At 49.0% G+C, this 13,942-nt stretch overlaps 1 pseudogene; it reads right to left on the bottom strand.

Moving 5' to 3' along the window:
* Window positions 1-3,452: 3,452 nt before the first annotated feature.
* LOC149123773 (translation machinery-associated protein 7 pseudogene) lies at window positions 3,453-4,856 on the bottom strand (annotated as a pseudogene).
* Window positions 4,857-13,942: the final 9,086 nt, after the last annotated feature.

Below are 13,942 nucleotides of genomic sequence, written 5' to 3'. Positions count from 1 at the left end.
TAAAAATATGCAGGGATTTTTAAATAGACATGGTCACTAAGTTTCATGATTTTGCTAACAACTGCATTTAAAGACTGCAGGAAACTTTGAAAATGTCACTTTGAGAAGTGGCCCTTCAACATGCCCAGTAATCATCTATGTTTCAGTATCTTTATTTTTTTAAGATTTTATTTATTTGTTTATTTGAGAGGCAGAATTACAAACAGAGGGAGGGAGGGAGGGAGGGAGAGAGAGAGAGAGAGAGAGTCAGAGAGACAGTGAGAGGTCTTCTATCCACTGGTTCACTCCCTTAATGGCTGCAACGGCTAGAGCTGGACCCATCTGAAGCCAGGAGCCAGGAACTTCTTCCAAGTCCCCAATGTGAGTGCAGGGGCCCAAGGGCTTGTGCCATCTTCCACTGCTTTCCCAGGCCATAGCAGAGAGCTGGATTAAAAGAGGAGCGGCTGGCCGGCGCCCTGGCTCACTAGGCTAATCCTCTGCCTTGCAGCGCTGGCACACTGGGTTCTAGTCCTGGTCGGGGCGCCGGATTCTGTACCGGTTGCCCCTCTTCCAGGCCAGCTCTCTGCTGTGGCCAGGGAGTGCGGTTGAGGATGGCCCAAGTGCTTGGGCCCTGCATCCCATGGGAGACCAGGATAAGTACCTGGATCCTGCCATCGGATTAGCACAGTACACTGGCCACAGCGCGCCGGCCGCGGCGGCCATTGGAGGGTGAACCAACGGCAAAGGAAGACCTTTCTCTCTGTCTCCCTCTCTCACTGTCCACTCTGCCTGTCAAAAAAAAAAAAAAAAAAAAAAAAAAAAAAAAAAAAAAAAGAGGAGCAGCTGAGCCTCAAACCGGCATCCATATGGGATGCTGGCACTGAAGGCGGAGGCTTAGCTCACTATGCCACAGCGCCAGCTACAGTTTCAGTATCTTTATCTTCAAAGTGGGAGACATCAGACTGAATTTCTGGGGTTCTTGTGAGAAGTTAGGATAACGTGTGAAAGGAGCTGAGGCCAGATCTGGTGATGGTAGGAATTTAAAACCTGGAGCTTGTTTATTACTAGGGAAGGTATAAGGTTGTGGTGCAGTCTGTTAAGTTGCTGCTGGGATGCCCACCTCCTGTATCCCGTATCAGAGTGCTGGGTTAGAGTCTCAGCTACTCTGTGCTTCTGATTCTTTGCTGTCGTCCATGGGAAGCAGCAGATGATAGCTCAGGTATCTTTTGTTCCAGTGACCCACGTGGGCAACCTGGTTGGAGCTGCTGGCTCCTGGCTTTGGCCTGATATAATCCTGGCTGTTGCAGCCATTTAGGGAGTGAGCCAGTGGATTCTCTTCTCTGTCCCTGTCTCTCACTGTCTCTCTCTGTGTCACCCTGCCTTTCAAATAAGTAAGTAAATCTTAAAAAAAAAAAAAAAGTCAAGTGGAGGGCAGGTGTTTGGTGCAGTGGGTTAAGCTGCCAGTTGGGATACCCACATTTCGTATCAGAGTGCTTTGGATCGAGTCTTGCCTCTGCCTCCAATCCAGCTTCCTGCTAATGTGCACCCTGGGGGGAAGTAGAAGATAGCTCAAGTACTTATGCCACCCATGTGGGAGACCCAGATGGAGTCCCTGGCTTCTAGCTTTGGCCTGGCCCAGCTCCAACTATTGTGGGCATTTGAGGAGTGAAGCAGTAGAAGGAATACCTCTGTGTGCCTTTCTGTGTGTCTCTCCTCCTTTGTCTGTCACCTCTCCCTTTCAAATAAATAAATAAATCTTTCTAAAGTAAGCAAACAGTACACACAGTATTTATGATTCAGAATTTCCAGCTCTTGTCGGAATATTTTCCCTTCTTATCTGGAGTATGACAGACAGATTTAGTATGACTTCTTTAATTACTGGATATTGTAGCCGATTTCCACTTGTTGGAAATTAGAAATCCCATATGGGTGCTGGTTCAAGACCCAGCTGCTCTATTTCTGATCCAGCTCTCTGCTATGGCCTGGGAGAGTAGTAGAAGATGACCCAAATCCTTGGGCCTCTGCACCCTGACTTCAGATGATTCCAGCTCTAGCCGTTGCAGCCATTTGGGAGTGAACCAGTGGATGGAAGACCTCTCTCTCTCTCTCTCTCTCTCTCTCTCTCTCTCTCTCTCTCTCTCTCTCTCTTTCTCTGCCTCTGTGTAACTCTGCCTTTCAAATAAATACATCTTTAAAACAATTCATTGCATCTTAGAAATTAAACATAGAAATGAAAACTCTGCATTGCGTGACAGGCAATGGACTACATGCTTTACCCGCATGAACAATTAATATTCTAAGGGACCGTAGACAGGCGGCCTCACTGCAGATGAGAGAACCAGATCTCCAAGAGTGGCGGTCGCTTGGCCAAGGCCATGAGAAGGGTAAGGGGATGAGAACTGAATTCTTTATGAAACCTCAGGCCACATGCTCAGTTACTAAGCATGCTGAGTTTGCTGAAGAACAGCCTGTCACTGGAGCCGCACACACGGAGCAGGGGTTGAGGTTGTCCTGGTTATGCAGGGCCTGGGGGGAGACTTTGGGGAGCTAAGGAAAGGAGAGGGAGCTGCTGGTTCTGTGGGCTACACTCATGGTCATTTTCCTGCTTAGGTCTCAAAGCTCAGCCGCGACCCCTGCCAACGGATGGCCTGTCCCCGGACACCCCCCTCCTCAGGAGTGCACGTCCCTCCCTCTGCCCACCCTCTCTCAGGGTGCTTTTGGTGCACCATCTTTCTCTTGGAGCCCGAGGGACTTCCCTGTTCTCTCGGAGTCCAGTTCGAGAGTCTTGTGCTGGTGTGCACACAGTGCCTGCCACTCCTATTCTCGTCTTCCCTGTCCCATCAGTTCCTCTCAAACGCCCTCCTCCTCCTCCTGCCCCCCAGGCTCCCACTGTTAACTTATTCCAGTCTGTGCATGTGCCTTCCCTGGCCAGCAGCAACCGGCACTCTGACAGCCACGGTGGAGGGTGACAAGGCAGCCTGGAGGCCAATAGTTAGGACACAGCCTAGTGGGGGCCAGGTGTTGGCTTGTGAAACGGCCCTGTTGAATGGCAGAGCCATAGGCGCAGTGTGGGGGAGTGTTTATTCACTCAAATTCACTCATACATTCAAGTTTTTAAAAATTGAATTCCTGGTGTTGGGGACGGAGCCGTGCCTTGGAACACTCAGAGCCCAAGGAGTGGAAAACTGTGATGACAGAGGGTCAGTGCGGGCAGCCATAGTCTGAGTGCTGTGAGTCTGTGTGTGTGTGTGTGTGTGTGTGTGTGAGAGTGTGTGTGTGGACATGTGTGTGTGGGCTTGTGTGTGTGGGAGGGGAGGGGGGCCTGCCGGTGGAGGTGCAGCAGGTGCTAATACTGAGCGCAGGAGAGGGCAGGTGCTTCCACAAATATACACACAGCAGCGTGGCTGGGATAGCCCACGTGTGGGGAGGAATGGTAAAAGCCACTCATTCTGATGGACTCGTCAGCCATGACCCTAACCCATGCTGCAGCTGATCACTGAGGAGACAGAGGTAAGGAAACCAGTGAGGGCTGAGACCTGCCCTGGGGCTGGCAGGAGCAGGAGGTGTTACCATCCCTGGAGCAGTTACTGAAAACTCTTAAGAAATTCTAAGAATGCTCTAGCTGCAGGTGTAGGAGTTGGGGACTTGGGTTAAAGCACCCAGTGCCTGCCACCCACAGCCCAGCAGGGAACTGCGGTGCAGGGTGAGGAAGAGAGGGCTGTGTGATGGAGGGCTGCCTGGTGGCGGTGGTCTTATGCACTTTTCAAGAGCTTTTTGAAGCCCCCGCCCCTTGTATGCATGCACTTCACAATGTTTTTGCACCAAAACAAATATATCTTTTAATTCCATTTTTTATGAGCTTTTTCAATTACCCTTGTATTTTGGGTAATAACTTTTATTTTTCTGGCATTGAGAAATCATTTCTTTTTTTTTGAAAAAAAAAATTATTTCAAAGGCAGAGTTGCAGAGAGACAGAGAAAGATCTTCCATCTGCTGGTTCACTCCCCAAATGGCCACAACTGCTGGAGCTGGGCCAATCTGAAGCCAGGAGCCAGGAGTTTCTTCCGGGTCTCCCATGCAGGTGCAGGGGCCCAAGGACTCGGGCCATCTTCTGCTACTTTCTCAGATGCATTAGCAGGGAGCTGGATTGGAAGTGCAGTAGCTGGGACTTGAACCAGTGCCTATAAAGGATGTCAGCTCCTTAGGCAGCAACTTTAAGGGCTATGCCCGAAATAATTTAAAGTGCTGGCCCAAAATAATTTTTTTAATTTTTTTTATTTTTTGTGGGGTTCATTCCCCTTTATACAAAATTTTATTTGTAAATGTACAACAGGCTCCAAGATAACTCTTTTTTTTTTTTTTTTTGACAGGCAGAGTGGACAGTGAGAGAGAGAGACAGAGAGAAAGGTCTTCCTTTTGCCATTGGTTCACCCTCCATGGCCGCCACGGCCGGCATGCTGTGGCCAGTGCACCACGCTGATCCGATGGCAGGAGCCAGGTACTTATCCTGGTCTCCCATGGGGTGCAGGGCCCAAGTACTTGGGCCATCCTCTACTGCACTCCCTGGCCACAGCAGAGAGCTGGCCTGGAAGAGGGGCAACTGGGACAGAATCCGGCGCCCCGACTGGGACTAGAACCCGGTGTGCCGGCGCTGCAAGGTGGAGGATTAGCCGAGTGAGCCGTGGCGCTGGCCTGCCAGATTTCTTAATTCCACCTGTGGCCAGGGGGCCCTTCCCCGCCGCCTGCGCTTTTAGCTCCTTGAGTTTCTTCTGCTCCTCTTTCTGTTTTTGCTTGAAAACCTTATCTTCCTCATCCATCTCCTTGGCCTGCTTCTTGGGCTGTTTCAGGGACTTCTTGCCACCTTCCTGGCCGGACATGGCGCCTGCCACCCGAAATAATTTCTTTTAAAGTGTGAAGAATCGTTAGGCCAACCACAGCCATGTGCTTAGTCCTCTGAGTGTCCTTCTGGGAAGCAGGTGCTCCGGAGTGTGAGGTGTGGCAGAGCGGGCGGGGTGTCCCTCCCAGGAGGTGCGTCAGCCACGGGCTTGCAGTGTCCTCACGCAGCCTTGGTCTCCGTCCAACCTTAACAAAATCGAGATAGACCTGTGATGCTGAACACTTCAGGGCCTAAGATGTCTCCAGAAACATAATAAAAACTGAAGACTCTTTCTCAGGAAAAAGGAGAGGCACACAATTTTAGTTTCAGTCTCAGGGGTGCTGGGACGCCTGTATCCCATACGGGGCTGCCTGGCTCCAGTCCCGGCTGTTCTGCTTCTGATCTAGCTTGATATCTAGCTTTGGCCATCTTATACTGCTTTTCCAGGCCATAGCAGAGAGCTGGATTGGAAGTGGAGCAGCTGGGTCTCAAACCAGCAGCCACATGGGATGCCGGCACCGCAGGTGGTGGCTTTACCGGCTACACCACACACCAGCCCTGAGACATTGTTTGGAGCCCAACCACAGACCTATTAAAGCTCCCCAGATGCCGGTTTAGAATCCCAGATTGACTCTATGGGCCTCACGGTGCTTTATATCACAGATATTTTCTTGTGGATACTCTGTGGTTCCTGTAGCAAGAGACACAAAGATATACCAAGTGTCAAGTTCATCCCACAAATGTCAAGCCTTGTACTTCTTTCATCTCATACAAAAATTGGTGGGAGGAAAGGATTATTATACGTGGAATAATATTCAGCCATAAAAAGGAAGGAAATTCTGATGCATGTCACAGCGTGGAGGAACCTTGAAGACACTGATGCTAAGTGAAATAAGCCAGGGGACTGCGCCGTGGCGCACTAGGTTAATCCTCTGCCTGCGGTGCCGGCATCCCATATGGGTGCCGGGTTCTAGTCTTGGCTGCTCCTCTTCCAGTCCAGCTCTCTGCTGTGGCCCGGGAAGGCAGTGGAGGATGGCCCAAGTGCTTAGGCCCTACACCTGCGTGGGAGACCAGGAGGAAGCACCTGGCTCCCGGCTTTAGATTTTTTTTTTTTTTTTGACAGGCAGAGTGGACAGTGAGAGAGAGAGAGAGAGACAGAGAGAAAGGTCTTCCTTTGCCGTTGGTTCACCCTCCAATGGCCGCTGCAGCTGGCGTGTTGCGGCTGGCGCACCTCGTTGATCCGAAGCCGGGAGCCAGGTGCTTCTCCTGGTCTCCCATGCGGGTGCAGGGCCTAAGCACTTGGGCCATCCTCCACTGCACTCCCGGGTCACAGCAGAGAGCTGGCCTGGAAAAGGGGCAACTGGGACAGAATCCAGTGCCCCGACCGGGACTAGAACCGGTGTGCCGGCGCCACAAGGCGGAGAATTAGCCTAGTGAGCCGCTGCGCCGGCCCGGCTTTAGATTTGCCCAGCTCTGTCCATTGTGGCCATTTGGGGAGTGAAGCAATGGAAGGAAGACCTTTCTCTCTGTCTCTCTCTCACTATCTGTAACTCTACCTGTCAAATAAATGAATAAAATCTTTAAAAAAAGTAAAAAAAGAAAAAAAAGCCAGATGTACAGAGGACAAATACAGTGGGATTTCACACAGAAGAGGCACTGAGAGAAGTCAGATTCATTGAGACACAAAGTAGAAGGGTGGTTGCCAGTAGCTACTGGAAGGGAATGGTGCTTCTTCCTTATTGGGTATGGAGTTTCAGTCTTGCAGGATGAGAAGAGTTCCGAAGATCGGCTTCACCGCGGTGTGAATGTGCCTAACGTTCCCGAACTGTGTGTGCAAATGGCTATGTGGTCTGATTCAAATGGAACAAGCTGGTAGGCATCCAGATCTTTCTCCAGCCATGCAGGCTCCCTGAGCTGGGATGAGCAGTTGCGGCAGTGGGAACCAGCCCCAGGAGCATGTTGCTTGGCTTGGGAATGGTTCTGCTAGGGCCCTTGGGCTTGGCAGTGGAACGTTTTCCATTTCTGTCCTTGTGATCTTTTCATCTCGCTATTGACATATACTTTCCTTGACGGGAATGGCTTGTGGCCACCTTCTAGGCTCCACGCAACTTCTAAAGGAAAAGTGCGGCCTCATATATGAGTCATCATGCAGGAACTCTACGTTTGGTAGGACTCATCTTTTTATAACAGGAAGTCAATACATGTTGCTAAGCTACTGTGTCCACCAAAAAAAACCATATAGTAGATTCCATTGTACTCTTGTGTTCTGTGAGAGTTGATGATTCCTCGATGTTAATCCAGGGCTTTTGTTCTTGACCTCCTTTGCCCAAAGTTAATTAGAGTTTGGCCATGGCATACTTGGTGTAAACAAAATAAAAAAGGCCTGAATCAGAATTTCCCATGAGAAAACAGTCTTAAACTTTCTCAAAAGAACTTAAAAAGCTCTACTGGTCCATGCTTTTAGCTTCTGCATCTATCTATCATCTATCATCTATCATCTATCATCTATCTATCTACTGTCTGTCTATATCTGTCATCCATCTATTCAAGGACCTTGCAAATCTCTGATTTAATCTTACTGTTGCAAAGGAAAGAAATACAAGAACTCCTCAAAAAGTTAATGGAAAATGCATATTAAGAAAAATCTATGCATGGAGCCGGCGCAGTGGCACACTTAGTTAATCCTCTGCCTGCCGCACCAGCATCCCAATATGGTGTCGGGTTCTAGTCTCAGTTACTCCTCTTCCAGTCCAGCTCTCTACTGTGGCCTGGGAAGGCAGCGGAGGATGGCCCAAGTGCTTGGGCCCCTGCACCTGTGTGGGAGACCAGGAGGAAGCATCTGGCTCCTGGCTTCGGATGGGCGGAGCGCCGTCCTTGGCAGCCATTTTGGGGGGTGAACCAATGGAAGGAAGACCTTTCTCTCTGTCTCTCTCTCTCACTGTCTAACTCCGTCAGATTAAAAAAAATAAATAAAGAAAATCCATGCATGAATTTCAAAATCTTTTTGCATCAAAAGAAACTTATCTTTTCACTCCATTTCTAATGACAGTTTCAAATCCCCTGTACACAGACTTCTCACATAAGTGTTAGGAGTTGCAAGCTCCTTGTTTGGTCTACTGGGGTTGGGGCATCTGTTATCACCTCTGAAAAGAGAAAGGCAGTCAGAGACCATTTGGAAGTGCAGTGTAACGAAAGAACTAGGCCTCCATTACACCATTTCCCCAAGACAGAAATTTCAAATAATGGACAGCACTGCCTGTATCAGAGGCTGTGAACCTCAGTGGGGTCATCTTGTCTTAATATTTAATGTACATGAACTCACTTGACAGAGTTGACAATTAGGGTACCATTCAATCCAAGGTCCACAAGAAGGAGGGATGGGTGCACTGGAACTGGCTCTTCCTGCAGCTGGAATTTCTTACGTGTGCTCCGTGTCAACGCCTCACCCTGCGGAGTGCACTGACGGCAGCTTTTATCCCCACACAGCATTGTTTCCGAACGCAAGTCACTGTCCTCATCTCATCTCCGTGAGTAGCTCCAGCTCCAGGGTGAGAGCTGGCTGTGCTGAGCTTTCTGAGAGATGAGCTGTCCGTCTCCAGGTGCTTCGCAGTTAGGGGCTTGCTCATTTTAGCAGTGGTCATAAGGATTTGAGAGTGAAAAAAGGTATTGTGAAGCTAGGGCATCGAGTTCTAAACTGATTCAGGAGGCAAGAAATGTGTGTGAGACCTGAGTTGAGACTTGTACCTGGAGGACCTGGGCTGTAAGTATGTGCCCAGGAATTTTCCTATGTGTTCCAACTTCCTGCCAAAGATGCACATTTCTGATGAAAAGGAACTTCCAAAACTCATTTTCCATCTACGTGCTTTCACCAGTATGCTAGCCTCTGACCCCAACACTCATGGAAGCCATAATGGTTAGATTCTGAGTTCCAACTCCATTGACAATTACCTTGTTATTTCTGCTAAGCCTCAGTTTCCTCAAATGTAATAGTGGATCTTACCTAATAGGGTAGTTCTGCTGATCAGATGAGATGATCAAATGAAATGCACTGAGCACCTGCATTTAATAAGTAATGCAATCGATGTTTACTCTGATCACCCAGGAAGCAAAAGCAAGCCCATGCCTTGGCTCCACGCCACTGATTTGTGGGAAGAACAAAGGACTGGTTCTGTGCTCTAGATGCAAAACAATGGAAATATTTTATTTATTTATTTTTTAAGTTTTGTGGTTTTTTGTAAAGATTTATTTATCTATTTGAAAAGCAGAGTTACAGAAAGAGTGAGGGGGAGAGAAAGATCTTCCATCTGTGGCTTCACTCCCCAAATGGCTGCACTGGCCAGGACTGGGCCAGGCCAAAGCCAGGTCTTCCATATGGCTCAGGGTCCCAAGCACTTGGGCCATCCTCTGTTTTTTTTCCCAGGTGCATTAGCAGGGAGCTGGATCAGAAGTGGAGCAGCCGCATGGGTTGCTTGCATCTCAGGCAGTGGCCTAACCCACTCTGCCACAATGGCGGCCCCAGCGAAAATATTTCAAAAGCATATTTGTGTTTCCCTGTTACATATGTTGTATTTTACATTAATAACTCCGAAACTATTTAAATATGCACGTGGCAGATTCAGGTGTTCACTCAGTGTATCTGGTGTATGTTGGGCATCTGCTGTCTGCCAAGCCAGGTGCTGGGGAAGAAGAGACAAGATACAGCCCTTGAGCCATGGGAGGACACAGGTGCGAGCCAGTGCGGGCAGTGGAGTGAAAGGGGCACCTGGAAGAACTTTGGTGCAGAAAGTAGGGAGTGGCCAGAAAGGGCTGCTGGCATGAGCAGAGCAAGAGGTGGGAAATGGCAGGGGTTACAGGCAGCTCTGAGAAAGCCAGGTCACCAGAAGGGTCAGGATGAATCCGGGAATGGTGGGCAGAGAGGCTGGAAAGAGACGCTGACCTTTGGGTCCTTGTGTGCTCCCCCAGAGCCTTGGCTCTTCAGCCTGAAGCTCTCAGGGCACCGCTATGAATGTGTACCCGAGGACTCCAAAGACCTCATGGCAAATGGAATTAAAAGGTAAATTTATTTTGATGCAAAAAACTGAAATCCGTGCATAATTTATTCATAATACACATTTTCTGTGTATTTTTTAAGTTCCCTTAAATACATGAATTTTGCATCAAAATAAACTTATCTTGCGACAGGCGTTGTGGTATAGTGGGTAAAGCTTCAGTCTGTGACACCGGCATCTCATATGGGCTCTGGTTTGTGTCCCAGCTGCTCCACCTCTGATCCAGCTCCTTGCTAATGGCCTGGGAAAGCAGCGGAAGTTGGCCCAAGCATGAGACCTGGATGTAGCTCCTGGTTCTTTTTTTTTTTTTTTTTTTGACAGGCAGAGTGAACAGTGAGAGAGAGAGACAGAGAGAAAGGTCTTCCTTCCATTGGTTCACCCCCCAAATGGCCGCTACGGTCGGAGCGCTGCGCCGATCCGAAGCCAGGAGCCAGGTGCTTCCTTCTGGTCTCCCATGCGGGTACAGGGCCCAAGCACTTGGGCCATCCTCCACTGCCTTCCCGGGCTACGGCAGAGAGCTGGACTGGAAGAGAAGCAACCGGGACAGAATCCAGCACCCCAACCGGGACTAGAACCCGGGGTGCCGGCGCCGCAGGTGGAGGATTAGCCAAGTGAGCCACGGCACTGGCCCAAAGCTCCTGGTTCTTGGCTTTAGCCTGGTCCAGCCCTGGCCATTGCCCATTGCAGCTGTCTGGGGAGTGAATCAGCAGATGGAAGATCCCCCCCCCCCTTTCTGTGTAACTCTTTCAAAATAAATCTTTTAAAAAATGAACTTTTACTTCATTTTCTAAGAGCATTTTGAACTAGCATCAGATATTGATCATTTTGTGTGGAGGATGGGTTGGAGGTGGAGACCAGATTCAGGGTAGATGAGGTGGCTTCTGCATCTGTTGGAACAAGGTCTGGATGTGGGTGGTGCCCCTGGGAAGGAGCAGGAGGCAGGGGCACTGACAGAACTGTGGAGAGTGAGGGCGGGGGAGGAGGCAGAGAGGAACCCCAGGTAGCTAGATTGGTAGTGGAGTATGCGGTGGAGCATAAACAGAGAATAAATATATTTTTTTTTTTTTTAGAGTAAAAGAGGAGGAGGAGCATGTTTTAAGGGTGGAAGCGGATTTGTTCCTTTTGAAAAAACTTTACATGGATACTGAATTTTTAATCAAGAAAAGTGATGATTCAGATATGCTTTTCTTTTAGTATCTGGAATGAAATGATCAGTAATCATCAAGTCCTCAGGAGATATGTGAACAGGAGTTTGCACAAAGACTCCCAGGAAAGACCAGGCAACAACTCAGCCAAGCTACCCACATATATATTTTTAAAGATTTATTTATTTGAAAGGCAGAGTTACAGAGACAGAGGGAGAGTCACAGACGAAGAGCTTCATCAGCTGGTTTGCTCCCCAGATGACCACAAAGGCCAGGGCTGGACCAGGCTGAAGTCAGGAGCCAGGAGCTTCATCTAGGTCTCCTACATGGCTGCCATCATCCACTGCTTTCCCAGGCGCATTAGCAGGGAGTTGGATGGGAAGTGGAGCAACTGGGACACAAACCAGTGCCTATAGGGGATTCCAGCATTGCAGGTGGTGGCTTTAACCTCTACGCCACAGCGCTGGCCTCTAACCCCCATAATTTATGATGGGGCAGGGGACGAAGAGAATTGTAAAACCTTGAGAAAGAGGGAGACTGGTTATAGAAAAAACACTGATATAATGAGACTAATAAAAATAATAAAAAAACCCCACTGTCTTCAGATACCAGTTTCTGCCTCTTCCCTGACGTTTAATTAATGGCTCTTCATTCTCTCTTCCCAGTTTCCTCTGATAGATTCTTAGAATAAGTGGTAGGTAGCAACAAGTGAAGCCAATGGAAGGAAGGAGGAGAAATAGGCACTTGGATAATTCACAGACTGATAGTGACTCACTTAAGTCAGGTGGAGCCGTGAGTGCTACATAGGTGGAGTCGGAAGAAATTAAGGCCAGGTTTGGGGATATAGCCACAAGATCAGTGAGTCTGTGAACTTCAAGTTCTTACGCATGCTTGTGTGTCTTAGCCTAGAAACCTACTGGGTTTTCAATTTTCTTTCTTTCAGATGCAGTCATCTTATTCTAAGGGTTCTGGACAGCAGGGAGGAGTGGTGTTTGCTTTCTACTGCAAACTCAATAAAATAAGAAACTGAAAATGGGGAGGAGACACGCAGACAGTTTCCCTTGCAGAGAAGGGCTCAGAGCAGTCCCACTCCTGCATACAAAGGGCTCATGGAGTCCTTGTTTGCTGCAGCGCCCCTGGGAGAGGGCTGAGGTCAGTGGGAGAGGGCTGTGGGTGGGTGTCCCCCGGCTCACTTCCTCCCTCTCCTCTCCCTGCCAGGGCTCCCTCGTCCCGACCTGTAGTCCCCGCCCAGGCAATTCCAGCTCTGGGTGTTTCTTAAGCAAATAGAGCAAATCCTGCCAGCTCTAGGGGTTACCACCTTTTAGAGGCTGGATTCCAGGGCAAGTCCTCATGACTTCTAGTGACTCAGTGCACCGGCCTCTTCTCAGTCTTTGATGTCTCCCTCCTCCGGCTCCTTAAACACTTAGGTCTCTGTGCAGCCACCTCTCCATGCACGCACGGCCGTGTTCTAATGATCTGTGCTGTGGCTGTGGAGCGTGGTGTTTCTGCCCTCCCGGCATATTCTCTGGCTTTCCCAGGTCTATGTCCTACTGTCCAACCACATGGGGGACTGCTGGGGACTGGGAAGAAATTTGTCAGCTGCTTCTTCACCTCCTTCCTCTCCCCATTGCCACACTGGAGACCAGTGCACCGCAGCTTCAACAAATGCTTGTGGAGTGTGGAGTGAGGCCTACAACTGGGTAGCTCCAAGGAAGAAAAAAAATGTACACAAAATGTAAACAAATATCTCCTTAAAGGATACAATAGTAATTCTTTTTTTTTTTTTAAGATTTATGTATTCATTTGAAAGGCAGAGTTATGGGGAGTGGGGGAGACAGAGAGAGATCTTCCATCGCTGGTTCACCCCTCAAATGGCCACAACACCTGAAACTGGGTGCGTCTGAAGCCAGGAGCCAGGAGATTCATCTGGGTCTCCCATGTGGGTGCAGGTGCCCAAGGATTTGGGCCATCTGCTGCTGCTTTCCCAGGAGCATTAGCAGTGAGCTGGATTGGAAGTGGAGCAGTCAGGACTTCAGCTGGCACTCATGTAGGCTGCTGGCATCACAGGCGGTGGCTTTACCCGCCACGCCACCCGCTGGTCCCAGTAGTAATTCTTGTCAAGCATCTGGTGGATGTCAGGCACTTTGTGTCATCACGTTCGATGCCTGTAATGTTCTCGAGCGTCGTGGTTTTACGGATGAGGGAGCTGAAGCACAAGTAAGCAGTGTTTCCATGTTTCGAAGGAGATTCTGTGTTTGGGCAGCACCCACTTCTACTCTAGACAATCCTGCTTGTGTTGCACTTAAATCTGTTTCTACCTACAGGGGCTACTGTGATTCCTTCTGGATGTATCATTATATTGTACATTTGTATCTGTAACATCAGGAGTAGATCTTTGTGTCTGGTTTGAGGTCAAAATTAATTTTTTTAAAAAATTTATTTATTTGAAAGAGTTACACAGAGAGAAGGAGTGGCAGAGAGAGGTCTTCTTCCATTGGCTGGTTCACTCCCCAGTTGGCTGCAATGGCCAGAGCTACGCCGATCTGAAACCAGGAGCCAGAATCTTCTTCCAGGTCTCCCATTTGGGTGCAGAGGCCCAAGGACTTGGGCCATCCTCCACTGCTTTCCCAGGCCATAGCAGAGAGCTGGATTGGAAGTGGAGCAGCTGGGACTCAAACTGGCACTCATATGGGATGCTGGCACTGCAGGCAGTGGCTTTACCCACTACACCACAGCACTGGCCCCAATTTTTTGTTTTTGGATTCTCAAATGATAGCACATAATTTGCTCTTTAAAAAGATTTATATATTCATTCATTTGAAAGGCAGTGAGAGAGAGAGAGAGAGAGAGAGAGAGAGATCTTCCATTGGTTCACTCTTCAAATGGCTGCAGCA

Source organism: Oryctolagus cuniculus, chromosome 10, assembly GCF_051225735.1.
Source record: "Oryctolagus cuniculus isolate XC-2025 breed Fujian yellow rabbit chromosome 10, ASM5122573v1, whole genome shotgun sequence".
In the NCBI taxonomy this organism is placed as follows: domain Eukaryota; kingdom Metazoa; phylum Chordata; class Mammalia; order Lagomorpha; family Leporidae; genus Oryctolagus; species Oryctolagus cuniculus.
The sequence above is the reverse complement of the archived record's forward strand: the minus strand, read 5'-3'. Positions and strand labels throughout refer to the sequence as shown.